General features: G+C 36.4%; 1 long non-coding RNA gene across 4 annotated transcripts in view; it reads right to left on the bottom strand.

The window, feature by feature from the left end:
• LOC141381013 (uncharacterized) overlaps positions 1-19,934 on the bottom strand; it is a 78,522-nt gene that overhangs the window by 55,676 nt on the left and 2,912 nt on the right. For all 4 annotated transcript variants that reach the window (XR_015526714.1, XR_015526716.1, XR_015526717.1 and 1 more), the window contains exon 2: positions 18,854-18,957. This is a non-coding gene — a long non-coding RNA (uncharacterized LOC141381013). The remainder of the gene's footprint in view (positions 1-18,853; positions 18,958-19,934) is intronic.

Raw genomic sequence — 19,934 nt, 5'->3', positions numbered from 1 at the left:
ATGTAGGTGACGGCGCCTAAGCACAACAGAGTCATCACCCTGGGCCATCTCCTGCTCATTCCTGGCCTCCAGTAGCTAAATTTGGCAGAAGTCGGTGTGTCTTCAGGCTGGTTTTCACACCTGTCACCCTATCACCATCCAGGTCTCAAACTCTGGGGTTACGTTTTAATGTCCTGTTGTCGCAGGGTAGAGCCTCTGTGTGTGTTCCCCGGGACTCTCACCATGGGACACAAGCTAACACAGGGAGATCAAAGAGAAGACACTATGAAAAGATTGTAATGCTGTGATCTTGGTCAGACTGTTGAAGGGTGGACAGTGTCCCCAGCAGAGGGCCAATACTGCTGCAAATGTACCACAGGAGAAGAGTAATAAGGAAAGCTTGAGCTGCTCTGTTCTTTCCTCTTAGAGTCATGTGTTATAGTGTCTTCTATGCACATTCATCTTATTAACCTTAACAGCATGGTGTTGCCATATGGCAACATGATATGTATGTTAATTTCCCCGCTACTGTTTCTTTAAGACCAAAGTTCTACTTTTTTTGTTGGAAAGAGACAACCTTAGTTTAGCCAATGATGTGCTTTGATTAAGTCACATGGCTAGCAGTGTTTTTCTGTGGTGCGATTTCTGAAAGACTGGCGTTTCAAGAGTTCACACTTAGCTGATGATTTATAAAAGCTTGTTTGGCATGCTGTCTTGGGAGAGAGCCCCGAGCTCAAGGACTCCTCGAGTCCGGGGCTTCCTCCCGTTTGGCAGAGCGAGAGGGGAGCCTGAGCTCGGTGGATCTCAAAACTCCCCCGCTGCTGTAGCTAAGGGAACACAAGGGTTAGATAAATGTTTGGTTTTTATATATATTGAATGTCTTTGGATGGTGGGAGGAAACCGGAGCACCCGGGGAAAACCCACGCGGACACGGGGAGAACATACAAACTCCTCACAGAAACACTCACCGGTCCTGGGGGCCAGGGCTGGCGGTGTTCTTGCTGAGGGGCTCGCAGTGCTAACCACTGGGCCGCTGTGTCGCCCAGTCAGAGGTAAAAGAGGAGGACAAGGGGAGGAGGGGGGTTTCTTCCAAATGAAGATAAAGTGAATTGAAAACTGTGGTTATTTATAGTAGCTTAGTTCTCGAATGATTGGAAGATACTGATTAGCAAATTCGAGACCAGCCGTGATAAATCATAAGCACGTGATCCTCTCGAAATTAGTTTATGAATAAACTTCACTTATTGTGAGTGACTGCTGAATGCAAGTGAAAACATCATTAAAACCAAAGGATCACCTCATGTTAAATCCACAAATAAATCTGAGACACCACCTCCAGTACGTTATGATGATATATTCACAACTCAAAAAACTTTTTATTAAATTCGTTTTTTGTAAATCGATCATATGTTTGAGTTGCCAAATGGCACCATGCAATAGTGGAACATGCAATATTGCAATAGCTTAGCTAGCTAGCAAGGTCAGCTGTGATTTTTTAAGTTGTAACAATAACAACAATAATGCTAGTAATATAATGTGGATTAATGCAGATTGGACATTTGATAAGAGCAGTGATGGAGACAAGTCAAGTAAGTTAGCTCAGAGGGAGAAAAGACCGACGTAGTAGTATATAGTATAATGTATAAACATTGTTAGCTAGTAGCTACATTATTTTGATGCATCTGCACTGTAAAAAAAGCTGTAATTTTATATAGTAAATTAAACTAAACTATTTCCAGCAGCTGGGATACCGGAAAAAAGTAAAATAACGGCCGTTAAATTCCATAAATATAATATAAAATAACAAATATTACATTAAAGAAATTTACTGTAAAATTACGAATATTAAATTACAGAAATTTACTGTGAAATAATGGATATTAAATTGCAGAAATACACTATAAAATAACGATTATTAAATTAAAGAAATTTACTGTAAAATAATTTAAAATATTTAATTTTTCATTTTTGGTAAATTTCTGTAATTTAATATCCGTTATTTTACAGTAAATTTCTGTAATTTAACAGCCGTTATTTTGCGCTTTTTTTCCGGCACCCTAGCTGCTGGAAATAAACTGTAAAATTACTGATTTTTTTTTACAGTGTGGATATAATAGACTTGTTATTTATTTGTTACAATATTTACTGGAGGAAATATTTATACCTACTGTATGTTGTATACATGAAAACATAATATTAAGTTTGTTTTCAATAATATTCAGTAAAAAAGAAAGGAATAAATGAAATCTGTTGGAATAACAGTATGCATAAGGTGTAATTTACAAGTTATGTTGTTTAAACAACAAAATGATTAAATATAAGGAAAGTTTTAAATTAAACATTTCTAAGTTAGACCCATTGTTGGACATTGTTGCCATATGGCAACATATCATAAAGTACAGTTTAAGTCAGATTTATTAGCCTCCTTTAATTTTTTCTTTTTTTAATATTTCCCAAATGATATTTAACAGAGCAAGGAAATTTTCACAGTATGTCTGATAATATTGTTTTCTTCTGGAGAAAGTCTTATTTGTTTTATTTCGGGTAGAATAAAAGCAGTTTTGAATTTTTTTAACACCATTTTAAAGACAAAAGTATTAGCCCCTTATTAGCTATATATATATATATATATATATATATATATATATATATATATATATATATATATATATATATATATATATATATATATATATATATATATATATATATATATATATTTAGACAGTGTACAGAACAAACGATCGTTATATAATAACTTGCCTAATTACCCTAACCTGCCTAGTTCACCTAAGTAACCAAGCCTTTAAATGTCACTTTAAGCTGTATAGAAGTGTCTTGAAAATATCTAGTCAAATATTATTTACTGTCATCATGGCAAAGATAAAATAAATCAGGTATTAGAAATGAGTTATTAAAACTATTATATTTGGAAATGTGTTTAAAAAATCCTCTCTCCGTTAAACAGAAGTTGGGAAAAAAAATAATAAACAGGAGAGCTAATAATTCAGGGGGGCTAGTAATACAGGGAGCTAATAATTTAGGGGGGCTAGTAATTCTGACTTCAACTGTACCTTAAAAAATCCCCAAATTTGTTTACATCACTTCAAGTTAAGCCTTTCTAAGAAAAGAAAAACAGTCAAATATATATATATATATATATATATATATATATATATATATATATATATATATATATATATATATATATATATATATATATATATATATATATTTTATACATAGATCTATCATAATGTGTGCAGTACAGTAACTTACACGTCACAAATGCAAATGCAAAGGCATCCAAAATGGATGCAGTGACACTTTTGTTTCTTTGACTTTTTTTTACAACTGCTAGTATCCACCACTCAGAATCACATAATGTTGGGGAATATAATGATGCTATAGAATATTTTGTAATAAACAATATTCTGGATATCAATTAACAATCAGCATGATGCTTAAATAATAAGTATAACTACTGTAACACTTTCAGAATTGTCACATATGAAGTTAAAGAAACTAATAATGAGTAAACATTAAAACAGGAATATTCCTCTTGCTTTGTGATCCATATATCAGCAATTTATTGATATAAAATAACTGTAAGGTAAGATGTGACCCCCTGGGTTTCATATTTGAGCTGGTATGAAGAGATTTGGAGGACTCCAGGGCTGTTGAGTGGTGAAGGACCACACAGAGAGACCCCTGTCTCTTTCACACGTACCATGCGCTAAAATGTAGACCTCGCAACTAACCTGTAATGTAACATAACGCACATTAAAATATTAGAAAGTGTTTGGAGTGCTCATGAAAGTGTATATGAAACAAACTCCATCTTGTCTTGTTGTATCTAATTTCAGATGCCATCATAACCATATTCTCTCAAGCCAGAAACTAAACCTGAGACTAGATCACTGACGCAACTCATGCACATTGGCAAACGCTGAATCACATCATCAACAACTTGGACTCTTTTTTTTCTGAAATGTGAATAGGAACTCAGCAAAATCAGTACCCTATTCAGTTCCCGGCAGAACTTGCCTGTGGGTGGGCTAAACTGAAGGTGTACGTTGATGACCACTAGTGGTGTTTTTATAGGGCTCCTCTTCAAAGCGCGTGTTTACAGGGGTGCCAAAGATTGGGCATAGAACAACAGGGATTCTGACACACAGGGATACACACACAGAGTCAAGTAGGGGAACTTTTGGACCCTGTTCCCAGCCACCAATACTAGCTATTCAGATCACAGACTCTTAAAGTATTCAGTTTCATTCTTGTATCTCAGAGTTGAGTTTCCATTTTAAGTCCTACTGAAATGCCCTTCCTCCAACTCCCCCTTGGCCACCTAAAAAATCCATACACTCAAACTATGATAGCTCATACATTTTTATTCTGACCATTATCTATCATCTCTGTTGTTTATTTAATTTTAAGTCGAATGGGCACAAGAAACATGTTTAATCACTCGCAAATAATTATTAACACAGAGTAAAGCATGTAAAAGCTATCTTAACCAATGCTGATTATTAAAAAAATTTGGAAAGACCTTTAGAATTTTAAGCCGTGGCTACATGGTCACTAATGAGCAAGGTATAGTGAAGTTCATGAGTAGGAAGTGGGCGGCTTAAAGCTCCACAATGGACGTCAGTGGAACAGCTATGAGGATGAGATGACTTTCATATGGTACAGGCGTCATCATCACTATTCAGAGAATCTCTACTGAAATCTGAGTCTCTGATCAGGGCTACATTTCCAGAGCTCTACCTCCCCAAACATTGCTCCCCAGCCTGGGCCAGCTCATGCCTCCACAACATTAACCATGACTCACATTCTACCCAATGTCAGAGAGCTGGAGCCTTCTAGCAACTTTGCAGCCAAATGAATGGTGTAAGTGTTCGTGCAGCACCTCCAACATCCTAAACAAAGATGTCACCAGGGATTCTTATGCTCTTATTGTTGTTTGTTTAGATCAACAATCAAACTAGTTTTATGTCTCTGTTGGTTCTGTGAGAGATGCAAATTTTAATTTTAATTTAAGTTAATTTTATTAGTGAAACTTGTTAGGGTAAGCCTTTGTGTTAGAATATAAGGATTAGGGGTTCGAGAACATAACATAGTTAGAGAACATTGTTCCAGGGGCGCCTGCAGAATTTTATTCCAAGCTATGCACAAATCCAGCACCGCCCCGCCCCCTTCCGATGGCTGTTATTTCAGTATTCATACATTAAATAACGAATGTATCAAGTGAAATAAAAACGAATATTGTTTTAGAATTTAGCAAAATTCTGCTCTTTTTATCTTTGCATTTTTATTATTTCATTTTGGTTATTTTTAATATTTTACTGTCTTCATAATTAAAGCTACAGACAAATTCCTGCTTGACATTTAAGAAAATATTTTCCGTAGCTACCCAGTATATATTAAAGATCACCGAGAAAAAAAACAAACAAAAAAACACAGAAACATGTTACATGGCCCCATAAATGTCCAACTTATATTTAATGAATCATAAAAAAATTGTGAAAATTGCTCATTTTATTTTTAGAAAACATTGTATTATTTATTTATTTTTGAGTAAAAACAATACCGACATTTAAGAAACCATATTTATTTTATTTATTCACTAATTTGACTTGTTTATTGGTCCATAGCCTATATAGGCTATAATTTAACTCGTACAACAGTACCTTGGACAGTTACAGTGCCACTAAAGCTTTCAAACAAAAGTCAAAAAAGGAAAGTAAGATTTAACTTTCTCCGGTAACGGCTGACATCACAACACGCCGTAACCGTCCTTCAGGGATTGACTGAAGTGCAGTTATTTCCTCATTGTTCAAAGAGCCTGCATGTTCGTGTTTCATGGATATAGGATGTATTGTGGACATTGATGATGTTAAACGTTTCTTTATTCGATGCGCAGCAGAAAAAAAAAGTATTTCAGCAGTGCATGTAACGTTAGCTGTTGGTAAAGTTCTCTCCCGGATCAGAGCGAGTTTTTGTGCTACCAAATGCAGCGCTGCAGCGATTTTGCACAATAGAGGAAAAGCAGGCAGCTGTAGTGTATACTGTTTAATAACCAATTTAAATTATGTCACAGATAAATAAATAAAAAGCGCACAGTGGCAGGCGCCACTTGTTCCTAACACTGCATACACTTAAAAAAAGACATTTGCTGCTTGCTCAAACTACTTATTTAAAATGAGTTGAAACAACACAATTTTAAAGATTTTTTTTGGGGAACAACTTAATTGTTTTATGCTCAATCCACTTCAATTTGTAAAAACGATTACGTTAACTTAGTCCATTTCGGTTGGGACAACATGAAGGAATTGTGTGGAACCCAGCATTTTTTACAGTGTCCTGAAACCAGGAACCCAAGCCTAAAACAAATTCGTTTATGCCACAGAGATGAATTATACGTCAAATCACGTGGCTTTATGAGAAACTATGTGACATTCATTTTTAAGTAATAAAGTGTATTTTTTTTTTACCTGATATCCAAACAAATGGGCAAAAAAATCCAGTAGATTTTAATTGAAAGAATGATCTAAGTATCTTGAATATCATATTTGTCTTTTGCACATATTTTGTCTTTTGTATTTTGAGTTGTTATTACATTATCGGAACTAGCCAATAAGGCAGTTCTTCAAGAACTACCTTTTCATAAAGTGCCATTTTCCTGATTGCATTTACACCACCACTCTGGCAGTATATCTATCACTGGCAGTATATCTATCCTCGAGCCCAGGGCTCCCTCCCATTCGTAGAGCGAAAGGGGAGCTTGAGCTCAGGTAGATCCCAAACTCCCCGGCTGCAGTAGCTAAGGAAAACACTTGAGGAGGAAGGGAGCTAGACAAGTGCCTGAATTGCTTAATCTGTTATGAATTATGTATATCTTTGGATGGTGGAAAGAAACCGAAGGACCCGGGGTAAACCCACGCGGACACGGGGAGAATCTACAAACTCTGCACAGAAACACCCACCAGCCTAGCGAGGATTAGGGCGGGCAGTGTTCTTGCTGTGGGGCAAACAGTGCTAACCACTGGGCCGCCGTGCCGCTCATCTATGAAAAAGGAAGAGGAGGGAGGGTTTCTTCCAGAAGATAAAGATGGACTGAAAACTGTGGTTATTTATAGTAACTTAGGAATCATATGATAGGGAGATCATGATTAGTTAATGCGAGACCAGCTGTGGTAAATCACAAGCACGTGATCCTCTCGAAATTAGTTTATGAATAAACTTCACTTAGGGTACTGGCCAATTGTAATCTCTGCACCTTTTTTATTAAAGGGTTAGTATGGGAGTAGCTGATAAAGCTGAAAACAGCCAAGCATTTGATCATCTACCATCGCCATTTGTCATTCCTTAACTTAAAGCACACAACATGGAGGGTTTGATTACACACACTGAAATGAACAACTCTATATTTATCTCTTTAATGAGGGTCCAACATTCCACAAAGCTTTTGGCTTAATCATTGTGTCTAGAACAACTACGCCTGGACAGAGTGTGCGCACACGTATTAAATCCCCATAACGCACGTTGGTCGTCAACAAGACGGCATCCATCTGACTCACTGTGCTTTTAACTACACCTTTACCAGCACTACAAACGACAGCCACTAGTTGAGACGCACACTCCGAAACCCCCTTACACAACAGTAAAGGCTCCCATAACACAGTCTTTCCACTGGGGATGACTTTAGGGACGGTGTCAAATGCCAGCTTTGAAAGAGCGTGCCGACCGAAGGATTAGCTTTCGAGTGTTATGATCCATCATTGTATTTTTCTTTGCCCTTCTTTCCACCCTGTTTAGATGGCAATTAGTGAGCTGCCAGGTTGGGCCGAGTTGTGCGGGTGACGTTACTGGGTATTGTTTATAGACAGCTGCTGGCCCCGATAAAAGCTAAGGCCCATTGATGTATTCACCAGCTGTGCTTGTAAGCTAGGGCCTGCCTCCACTACTCTGTCAAGAACTGTCGAATGTGAAGAGCGACCCTTCGTAGTTCATCATACTTAGCATTGGCAATTTGTACATTTGTTTTGAACAATAAATGCAAAGTATGCTTTCAGATGCTCTTAGTTTGATCGCCTGATAAGAGTCGTGTTGCTTTGTGAAACGAGCCAGCACAGTGAATGTTACTAACATTGGCAGCTTCAAGCAGTGTTCATCTTATCAATGGAATTACTGACAAAATATATTTACAAAAACATATACAGTTGTCCCTCGTTATTCGTGGGAGTTAAGTTCTAAAAATAACCCGCAAAGTAGTCAGCTTTATTTTTAACAATTCTTATAGATATTTTAAGGCTGTAAAACCTTTCAATACACACTTTATACACTTTTCTCAGAGAGGCATTTACGTTTTCACACTTTCTCTCTTGTTTAAACACTTTCAAAGTTCAAAATTTGTAGAAAAATAAGTCCAGAGATGTATAGAAACCAAAGATCAAAACCATTTGATCTTCATTTATTTATTCCAACACAGGCTCATTCTGAAAGCGTAGTCCCATGGACGTTTTTGGAGACCGCGAATTATGTAGCCGGAGGTAAGTATATCTGCATTTAATTTTTTAAGCGAACGCTACGGGGCGGTATGACGCCGTTCCTTTTGGCACTTAGCGGCTGACTGCTTACCTCCGTGTGAAGGGCTTCCCTGCTGCAACCAGTTTGTCCAGTTAGCTCGTTGTGTACGTCGGCAAACTTCACACACAGAGAGGAGTTGACCACGCTGACGACAACTGGGTTCGAGTCTGGATAAGAGCGGTTCCAGAAATCAGGTAAAACAAAACCAGAATCCAAAAAAATGAAATGAACGAGTGAATAACAGGGTGAGAATGTGGTAAAATCTGAAAACATGGTAAATATCAGACGAGGGCTTTTCTTTTCCTATACGGCTTTTGTAAATCATTAGTTGGGATTAGGGAAGTAAGCGTTGGGCGGGTCAATTGGTAAAATTGGTTTGGTTTAGGGAAGGAGTAGGGTGGGTCAGTCGATTGGCCGGTCACTCAGTCAATTATTCAGTCAGACAGACGCTCGGTCGACAGCGGCCTCTGGTGGATTTACGCAAGAACAGCATGTGCGCAAATGGCACTTCAAGAGACATCTGTGATACAAAAAAGCGCACACAGCGACCTCTCGTAGATTTGCAAAAAAAAAAAACTGTAAAATTACGTTAATCCCGGGACATATTTCGCGGTCTCCAGGAATGTCCACGAGACTACATTCTCAGAATGAGCCTGGGTTGATTTATTCCATAATGGCGGCCTAAAGAACGTTTCGTCGACATTGTGGGGAGAAAACTTGCACACATACAGTACAACTCTTTAGAGTCACACTGCTAGCGATCGTATATTTATGTAAATTTGGAAAGCTGAACGCATTCTGTACTGTACAGGAGACCTGGCACGGAGGACCTCTGGCCATCATGGCCTCTTAACCATCCCCATATCATTATTGGTTTCATCACTCTGTCTCCTCTCCACCAATCAGCTGATGTGTGATGTGCGGTCTGGGGCAATATGGCTGTCGTCGGGTCATCCAGGTGAATGCTGCACAATGGTGGTAGATTAGAAGATTATCCCCCCCACCCCCCCCCCCCCCTCCCCCCAATTTTGTGTAAGGTGCTTTGATTAACTAGAAAAGTGCTACAAAATGAAAGAAATTAGTGTTATTATTATTAGTAGTAGTCGTATTTATTAAAATGTAAGACCCGACAAGATCCTCAAGTGACCCCCCACCCCTAAATTTACGTATCTAAAGTGAATATATTGTTTCAAATAATTCAGTCATAAAGTTTTCATCTGTATTTAAGTGGAGTGAGCCAGCGGACACCAGTAAACTAAAGCACTTTGCTAGTAGGCTAACAGGAGCACAGGATCCCAACTCAAGCTGATTTACTTTATTTACCAAAACAGAAGACGGACAAAAACGCAAGACTCAATAAAACAACTCACTCCACAACTCAACTTAAGATGTAAAAGAATTGCCACTGTAAAATAATTGGAGGAAACAAACTGACCAAACTTAAATATATGGCTATATAAGGATCCAAGCAAGGCACAGGTCAACATAATCAATTAGTTGTTTAACCATAGAAACACATTAGCAAAAATAACAAAGAGAGCAAGATCTAAAATCAAACAGGAAATGCAGGAACCAAATACAAACAATGATACCATTCATTCATTCATTCATTTTCTTTTCAGCGTAGTCCCTTTATTAATCAGGGGTCGCAACAGCAGAATAAACCACCAACTTATTTAGCATTTGTTATTACCTAGCAGGTGCCCTTTCATCCGCAACCCAGCACTGGGAAACACCCATACACTCTTGCATTCACACACATACACTACGGCCAATTTAGCTTATTCAATTCACCTACAGCGCATGTCTTTGGACTGTGAGGGAAAGTAGAGCACCCGGAGGAAACCCACCCGAACACAGGAAGAACATGCAACCTCCACATAGAAATGCCATTTGACCCAGCCAGGGTTTGAACCAGCGATCTTCTTGCTGAACAGAACATAAATATTAAGCTTACACACGCAAAAAGCAGACAAATTTTCATTTCCACACTGAAAAAAAAAATATTCAAAGACAATTCATTAGATTTACATACTTTTTTTGTTTGCAAACAAATTATTTGGGCAGAATTTAAACAAACAAATTAAGTTAAACATTGCTAAATTTAACTTGTCTGTTTAAATTCAGGCCATATTTAGATAGTTTTATGGAAGCAAAAATGCACTGTTGTGCTGTTCATTTCGGATATAGTCGGTGACTAAATACAACTATAAATACAAATAACGTCCAAGGTGTTAATGCGTCTTCTCTGTTAAAAACAAGTGCCAAGGCACTGTGATAAATTCCCAAGTCTCAGATGAGCAGGAGTTACTTCTTATATTTTGAGTCATACGATGAGAGATGGGCATTAAAAGCGAAAGGCCACATTCCAGCGCTGACGTGGTATGAATTTCCACGCACACTCCCTGATGCCCAGGATCAACAACCACAAAAATAGCTCCAGAAATGAGTTGGTAAACTATAAAGGAGCAGCCACCCTCATTAATCTGAAATAAAACACTTGAGTGATTTTAAGAATGTATTAGAAATAGGAGACTATATCCTTTAACAATTTAGACTGTAATTGATAAATGGGATTGGATTCACATGCTGGCGTAATGGCCCATATGGATAGATCCTCCAAAGATCTAAAGGAAAGTTCATCCCATAATTGCTGTGACAAGCCGGATTGCAGGGCTATTTCACACCAGAAGTCAAAACTTTTTTTCTTTTTTTTTAACTTATGTTTTCTTCTATGGGTAAAGATAAACACAAAATGATGGCAACTGCTGGATAATTAAGCACACGAGCATACGGAAAGCTTTGATTATGCTAAACCAATACACAACTGCTCATTAAAGGATGCATGAATTGTCTCCTGCTCAGAAAGAAAATGATCTCCCTTTGGGTTAAACAGTTAAGCCTCTGCTGCATTTGGATAACATGAAGGGGGAGATGTCTAGCCAGTATTAGCCACCCTAGACTATCAATAAGTAAAGACAATACTGCAAGTCTTCCACCAGGCCAGACACTGCAGCTAGAAGCCTTGTCCCTTTAAGCCGACAGAGTTGAAGTCAGGCAAGACAAACAGCGTCTATGACTGACTCCTGGGTGACATATTCATAAATCTGTTTTTGGGGGAAGTATAATCCCTGTAATGCTGCAACATGGTTGAGCCCACATGTCCAACAGAACCCTCTGTCCATTCATTGTCCATTGTGTAATCCGTTGGTAATGTAATCTAGCGCTGGGCCTGTCCAAACATAGAGTCAGGGTTGTTGTTAAAATGTCTCGTCAGGCCAGGTCACCATCTTTACAACCCAAAGCAGGTGTGGAAACCTCTCGTCCCATCACCAACATGCATCAGAACAGAATTTGTCAGCATATGCTCGACATAAAAAAATAGATTATCTTTCAAATGAGAAGCAATAGAAAGAAATTTAAGAAGGTATATTGATCAGGAAATCTGAGCCCGAATTCTTGTTATTGCACTGAAAGAATAATTCATCTATTTAGACTGTTCAGCTGGCATTTCTGTGTGGAGTTTGCAAGTGCTCCTTGTGTTTGCATGGGTTTCTTCTGGGTGCTCTGGTTTCCCCCACAAGTTCAAAGACATGCGCTATAGGTGAGTTAGATAACCTAAACTGTCTGTAGTGTATGCGCGTCAATAAGAATGTATGGGTGTTTTCCGCTGGGATCCGATGTTTAAAACATATGCTGGATAAGTTGGTGGTTAAATCTGCTGTACGACCCTTGATCAATAAAGGGACTAAGCCGAAAAGAAAATGAATGAATGATAAAGTTCACAAATGAAATGTCATTAATATAATTGCATTTATTTTAAAAGGATGCTAATATATAACAAACTTTAAAACAATTGAGGTCAACATCTATAAATTTTATTTTATAAAAAAATATGTCATTCATCAAAGATACATTAATTAATTAAGATTCATAGTCTTAAAACATAAATTTTGTTATTTGTCATTTTGTACATTCCAATCACAAAATATCTTTAAAAAAGTTTCAAGAAAAAAAATTAAGAAGTGCATCTGTTTTCAACACTAATAAAAATAAATTTATTTTCTCTTGATCACCAAATCAGCAAAATAAATGTATTTGGAGTAATGGCATTTACAGGTTCGGATATAAATATATATATATATATATATATATATATATATATATATATATATATATATATATATATATATATATATAACTTTTTTTATATATTACTATATAACTTAAATAATTTATATATATAACTTTTTCATTTAGTGGCTAATTCGTACAAATTCATACGATCTAATTCGTACATTTTAGTACGATTTGCGTATCCCCCAATGACGGTTGGGTTTAGGGGTGGGGTTAGGTGCCACGCCTCCTTTTTAAAATCGTACAATTTCTTACAACTGAACTCGTACGAATTCGTACGAATTAGCCACTAAGCTGCCAAAACGAAAATACTTACTTTTTCTCGTGAGATCAGGCTGGATATGCCGACTTTTATAAGGGGACTGTTTTATTCTGCTTTCGATTTCAGTTTTAAAAGATGGAGTTTTATAAACTGGATAAGCATGTCCGACTGTTAGTGAATAGCAAATGAAAATGTCTCTTACCTCAAAACTCATTATAACGCATTATAAGAAAAAGAAAACACAATGTACAATCGGAAATGTAACATGCATTCAATAATTACACGGTCTTACCCCAAGAGGCGGATTTAGAGGTTTTTGCAAATAAAAAAAAGCACAAGTGGATTTAGCTGGTTTTGACGCAAAAGAAAATCTACCTTGATAAAAAACAAAGAATTGTCTAAAGTGACATTTTTGAAAAAAAAAAAAAGATTTTATTTACTAGCTAATAACCTTGTCATTACATATAAAATGAAACTTCTAAACCTAATTATAGGAGCCTGATAGAAAATGCTCATTTACAAGAAAAGAGGTCTGATGGATTTAGAGGGATTTGCATTGGATCTCTTCATATATATATATATATATATATATATATATATATATATATATATATATATATATATATACACACACACACACACACACACACACACACACACACACACACACACACACACACATTCAATTTGCAATAATTTTTCAACAATAAGCTTTGATGAGAGTTATGAGTCATAGACTTCAAAAATAATAAATAAATGAATAAAAAGTACCACCCCCCAATCTATATATAATATAACCTGAAACCTAAAACAAGACATAAATAGATTAAATAATAATCAATCTCAATATTAAATCTTAAAATGGATTTAAACAACTGTAATTCAAGAAGACAAACCAACATTTGATAAATGTTTGGAGGATATTTCAGGTGAAACAAGGAGCAGGACCAAGTCTTGAGTGTTTTTGGACAGCTGCACTAAGAAACTCACAGACAAAGACAAAACATGGACAAAAGGCAGGTGGTATCCTTGAAGGAGGTCTACAGCAAGCTGCCCAAATGTATGACAGCTCTGTTGCATCGTTATCTTCACGCATAAACACATCCCCACCACGCTGCACAAGGGCCACAGGCTGTGACCTATGAGGACCCAGAAATGTGGATCACACTTACAATCTTAATTCCAAACTCCAAATTCCAAACTGAAATTTAGCCTGATCCGGGTCCATTCCCCTAGAGTGGGTCTGCAATTTGTTACACTTAAGTTTAGCTCAGGTCATTGTATATGTGTCTGAGAGGTGCAGAGGTCAAGTCAAGAGTGCAGGTCCTGTTGACCCAATGCTCAATGTACACTGAGTGTTCCCCTTTCTTCCAACCAGACCCAACTGGCCCCTGGGGATCGCCCAGTCCCTCATGTCAGTCATTCGCACTGAGGAGGGTGCAATGACACGGGCCACTGATGAAACAAGATACGAGTCGACCAGGGAGAGGGCAGGGGGGACGCAATAAAGACTGCAAAAGACAACCAAATCACTGAAGAATTGAATGAGAACGACTATTTTAGTTTTGAAAAACAAAGCTACTTCATTTAAGAGGGAACAAATACAGTTTTCTGCAAATTACATAAGAGTCAAATGTATTTTTAGACTAATGGCAGATATTATGACCATAAAAAGAGGTGATGGTAATTACAGTTTTTCTCAGTCGCTTTGGTGCGTTTCTCACAACACCAGTGCATTTCTGCACAACAGTTAATGCATTTCTCAAAACAATTAGTACAAACAGCAAAACCTAGCTGATAAACTGCAAAAGTGTGTCACATGCTCAAAATGGATAGTTCATTCCTCAAAAGCAAGTATTGATGTCAATCAAAGTGTCAGTGTTGTCAAGATGAAAAGTCCTGACACCATTGTTTATGAACAAGATAGTCAAATGGCTTAGTCATGTTTTCATTATGACAGTTCACTCTGGACATTTTTTCAATGCAAAAAAGTCAGATTTTGGTGACACTTCCTGAAAGGGCTCAAGACAGCACTGTATACTATTAGCACAGCCATTTGAAAACTACAGCAAAGTTAGACATCACTGCATTTAGTGAGGTATCTGAGTACAAGACACTGAATATGTATGTTTCACATTTTTACTGCATTTGCTCTTTGCAATCCTAATTTACTCACAGCCTTGTGCAAAAGAATAAATACAGCCTTATTTACAAACATAAACTCCCTTTAGACTGTGCACAACTGTAAACAATATTGCAATTGTTTAATTTTAAAGACATTTTCAGGAAAATAAAGATTTAAATTTGTTTAAAAAATTAGCTTGACAGATTTGACAACTAGTTCAAAATTTTTGTATGTAATGACTGAAGTAATGAAATGAGGACTTTTGGTTTTATATGGAATGACTATTCAGCATTTACAAGCTTAGTTCATTTTGACTGACATGACATAAGCAGATGATAATGTTATAAATAGCAGAGAGTTGTATGAAAGCAACTGATGCATGTCCAAAAGCATCTGCAATTTGTTGGAAGGAATGAGAAACTGATGTGCACAATTGACTAATTGTTTTGAGAAATGCATTAACTGTTGTGCAAATATAAATAGTGTTGAGAGAAATGCACCAAAGCGACTGAGAAAAAACTGCAATCATAATCGATAGACGAAAAAGTCTAATTGAGGGTACAACTGCATAACTAATCATCAAGGACTATCTTTCACTATGCCTGTGCAGATTTTTGTAAAGAATTTTGCAGGTTTATGTGGAATGATTTTGAGAATGTAGGAGCTGAAATCTAATAAAAATAAAATCTTATTATAGCTGTTTAAGGTTTAAAATGCAAAAATAGAAGGACTCTTGTGTAAAACATCCACTAATAGACGACAAAATAAACTATTGCTGTTTAAATAATACTATACATAAATCATCTCAACATTTGCATAATATTCAATAATCTTACTAAAATTATTATAAAAATAAGTACATATATATTTACACAATATACACATGCCTTAAATTATTTAGATATGTCAAATGAAAATTTCTAGTCATCTTAACTTACGTTAGTCAAACTGACTAAAAATATTAGGTTAAACCTTGTATAGCTAAACAAAATGAGTTGAAATCTGGTTAACTTATTAAAATAAGTTAAAGTAACCTCAAAACAATTGTTGTCATGACTTTAGGTCATATCAAGTAAATAGATTTTGAATGATGGTTTCAAAACCGGTGAAAAGTTTTCTGTGGACTTCTGCAGATGCACATTCTGTGTGGATTGACTAATAATCCAGCCTGATCTCACGAGGAAACGTAAGTATTTTACGTTTTGTCAGTTTAGTGGCTAATTCATACCAGTTCAGTCGTACAAAAATTTATGATTTTGGCAACCAAAACCCCACCCCTAACCTCGTCATTGGGTGATGAGCAAATCGTACTAAATTGTAGGAATTAGACTGTACGAATTCATACGAATTAGCCACTAAATTAAAAAGTTACGAATTGCCGTGAGATTACATTGAATAATCTACTAAAACATTCATTCATTCATTTTCTTTCTGGCTTATTCCTTTTTGAATCTGGGGTCGCCACAGCGGAATGAACTGCCAACTTATACAGCATATGTTTTATGCAGCAGATCCAATCCATCACTGGAAAACACCCATACAAATACATACACTACGGACAATTTTAGCTTACCCAATTCACCTATAGTGCCTATCTTTGGACTTGTGGGGGAAACCGGATCACCTGGAGGAAACTCACGCGAACACGGGGAGAACATGCAAACTCCACACAGAAACGCCAACTGACCCAGCTGAGGCTCGAACCAGCAATCTTCTTGCTGTGAGGCGACAGCACTACCTACTGCGCCACGGCGTCGCTGAAAACTTAAAACATAAAACTAAAATAATATTTTACTATTGCTATTTAAGGTTTTAAATGCAAACTGAAGCAACAGAAGGACTCGTGTATAATACATCCACTAATAGATGACTAAAGACACTATTACTGTACAAATGATAATGTACATAAATTATCTCAACATTTGCATGAGTCATATATTTACTGAAATTAATATAAAAATTAATAAGTATTTTTTACATAATACACACGCTCTAAAAAATATTGCTGCCTTAAATATTTAATGAAGTTTTCTAGTCATCTCAACTTACGTTAGTCAAACTGACTAAAAATATTAAGTTAAACCTTGTATAGCTCAAAATAAGGTAATGATTCGCACTCAATTGCTTCATACTGTTTTTTATTTTTACTTTTTCTTACATTTTACGGGTGATAACAGACAAACAGACGTTTCGGCACAAAGCCTTCCTCAGTGTGTGATACATTCTCCAACTCCACCCTTTTATTCCATAGTCAATCACAATGTGCAATTAGTTAAACCGTCACTCTCATTTCATTATCAATTAATCACACAATAACTTATAATCTTCCCAGCAATGACAATAAACATTCTTCCCATTTCCGACCTCACTCCACAGAGATAAAGTGCATCAACCACCATCACTAATCAGGTGTACATCAATACAAAAAAATTTCTAACAGTTGACATTAAAAGTTTTTTACATTTAACAATTATCCAAAGATTAAAAATAACAAATCTTACATTCATCTCTACTCTTATAACCAATTATACAGGAGACATTTACCTGCATATTCAAAAACGATTTGCAAGACATACGAAAAAAACTTACATTCAAAAACCATTACTACATAGGAAAACATCAGATCAATTATCATTATATTTTAACAATTTACACTACAATATATCATGATCAATTACTCGAAAAATACCTTTTCCTTCCAAAACATAATCTCGCAAGAAAACAGCACATCAAACATCAAGTTTCAGACCTCTCCTTTTTGTTACAATATCATGGTCAATTACTTGCAAAATACATTTACTTTCAGTAACATTACATAACAAAACAGCACATCAAATATCATCAAGTTTATCAACATTTTCTTTTTCATTACAGTACATCAACCTCTCGAAAAAATACCTTTATCCAAAAAAAAAAATTTAAGAAAAAGTAAAAATAAAAACAGTATGAAGCAATTGAGTGCGAATCATTACCTTATTTTGAATAATAGTAACGATCAGATTAACGCACCAAACCAAAGAAGTAACTAAAAAAGAACCGCAAGCGCGCAGGACAAACTTCAGTAAACCTTGTATAGCTAAAAAACAATTGTTGTCAAGGTGGCGCGGTGGGTAGAACGATTGCCTCACAGCAAGAATGTCACTGGTTTGGGTCCCGAGTGGGTCAGTTGGCATTTCTGTGTGGAGTTTGCAAGCGTGTGTTTCCACTGGGTGCTCCGGTTTCCCCCAAAGACATGCGCTATAGAGATTTAATACGCTAAATTGGCTGTAGTGTATGTGTGTGAATGCAAGAGTGTATGGGTGTTTCCCAGTGTTGGAAGGGCATCCGCTGTGTAAAACATATGCTGGATAAATCGATGGTTCAATTCGCTGTGGCGACCCCAGATTAAAAAAAAGGGTCTAAGCCGAAAAGAAAATGAATGAATGAATATCAAAACATTGTTTGTTGTCATGATTTTTGTCATTTAATTTTTACAGTGCACATTTATATAAGTAGATTTTGAATGATGGGTTCAAAAACCTTTGAAAAGTTTTCTGTGGACTTCTGCAGGCGCATATTCTGTGTGTGTTGACTAGTAATCTACTTAAACATAATCAATAAAATATGTCTTAGATATTTTTTTGGAAAAGTTTCACATACAGACAAAATTGTAAATAAAATTACCTCTGTTCACATAGATCCATGAAAACAAATAATGGTGCAATATGCATGCCAGGCCAGTAGTTGGTGATATCAATTTGTAAAGAAACAATAAGTACCTGTGAAGATACGATCCTGTAGTCCAGTCATTCTCAATCCTGGTCCTGGCAATCCTTGTTCCTCTTACCGCTTCAGAAGTTTGTTCCATTCGGTCGTAAGTGCCCTGCGAAGTGAATGTCACACAATATTCTTACATGATTCCATTTTGAAAGAAGTGTGTTCAATTCAAAGGGCGTACAAGTTGATTCATTGTTAAATAACCCTTCACAGTTTAGTCATTTTTTTGTCAGAAGACTCTACAAACACTGCTCACTGTTTTCATTGTTTCACAAAAAATTGTACTTTGAAACTCATTCATTCATTCATTTTCTTGTCGGCTTAGTCCTTTTATTATTCTGCGGTCGCCACAGCGGAATGAACCGCCAACTTATCCAGCAAGTTTTTACGCAGCGGATGCCCTTCCAGCCGCAATCCATCTCTGCGAAACATCCACACACACTCATTCACATTCATACAGTACGAACAATTTAGCCTACCCAATTCACCTGTACCGCATGTCTTTGGACTGTGGGGGAAACCGGAGCACCCGGAGGAAACCCACGAGAACGCAAGGAGAACATCCACACAGAAACGCCAACTGAGCCAAGGCTCTAACCAGTAACCCAGCAACCTTCTTGCTGTGACGTGACAGCACTACCTACTGCACCACTGCTTCGCCCTACTTTGAAACTACTTTTTCAAATTTGACATTTTTAGACCTCTAAAACAAATGCTTAAAAGGTTTTCTGTATATACTTCACATAGGCTTTACTTAATTTTTATTAGTTTTTAATTATTGTAAATATTAATATGTCCTTTGAGAATAAAATTGCTAATTTTGATTTTGATTTTAAAATGCAAGGTTTCCAACTTACTTTTTATGCAAAATAATAAAATGAAAGGATTATTTTTTTAACTTTCATTCAAGTTGGGAATCATTTCAGATGAGTTGTCAAAATTGGTATTTGGTGTTATTTAATGGCAACAAATGTGCTGTAATGGTTTGATTGTCAATTTCCCAGATAGATTATATATGTACATTTATGGCATCATAATGTTGATATTCTTTCACAATATACTTCACTAAAAAATTTAATTTTG

The sequence above is a fragment of the Danio rerio genome, chromosome 25 (genome assembly GCF_052040795.2).
Source record: "Danio rerio strain M-AB ecotype USA chromosome 25, GRCz13ab, whole genome shotgun sequence".
NCBI lineage: Eukaryota > Metazoa > Chordata > Actinopteri > Cypriniformes > Danionidae > Danio > Danio rerio.
Note: the sequence above shows the minus strand (reverse complement) of the source record. Positions and strands in the feature narration are given on the sequence as shown.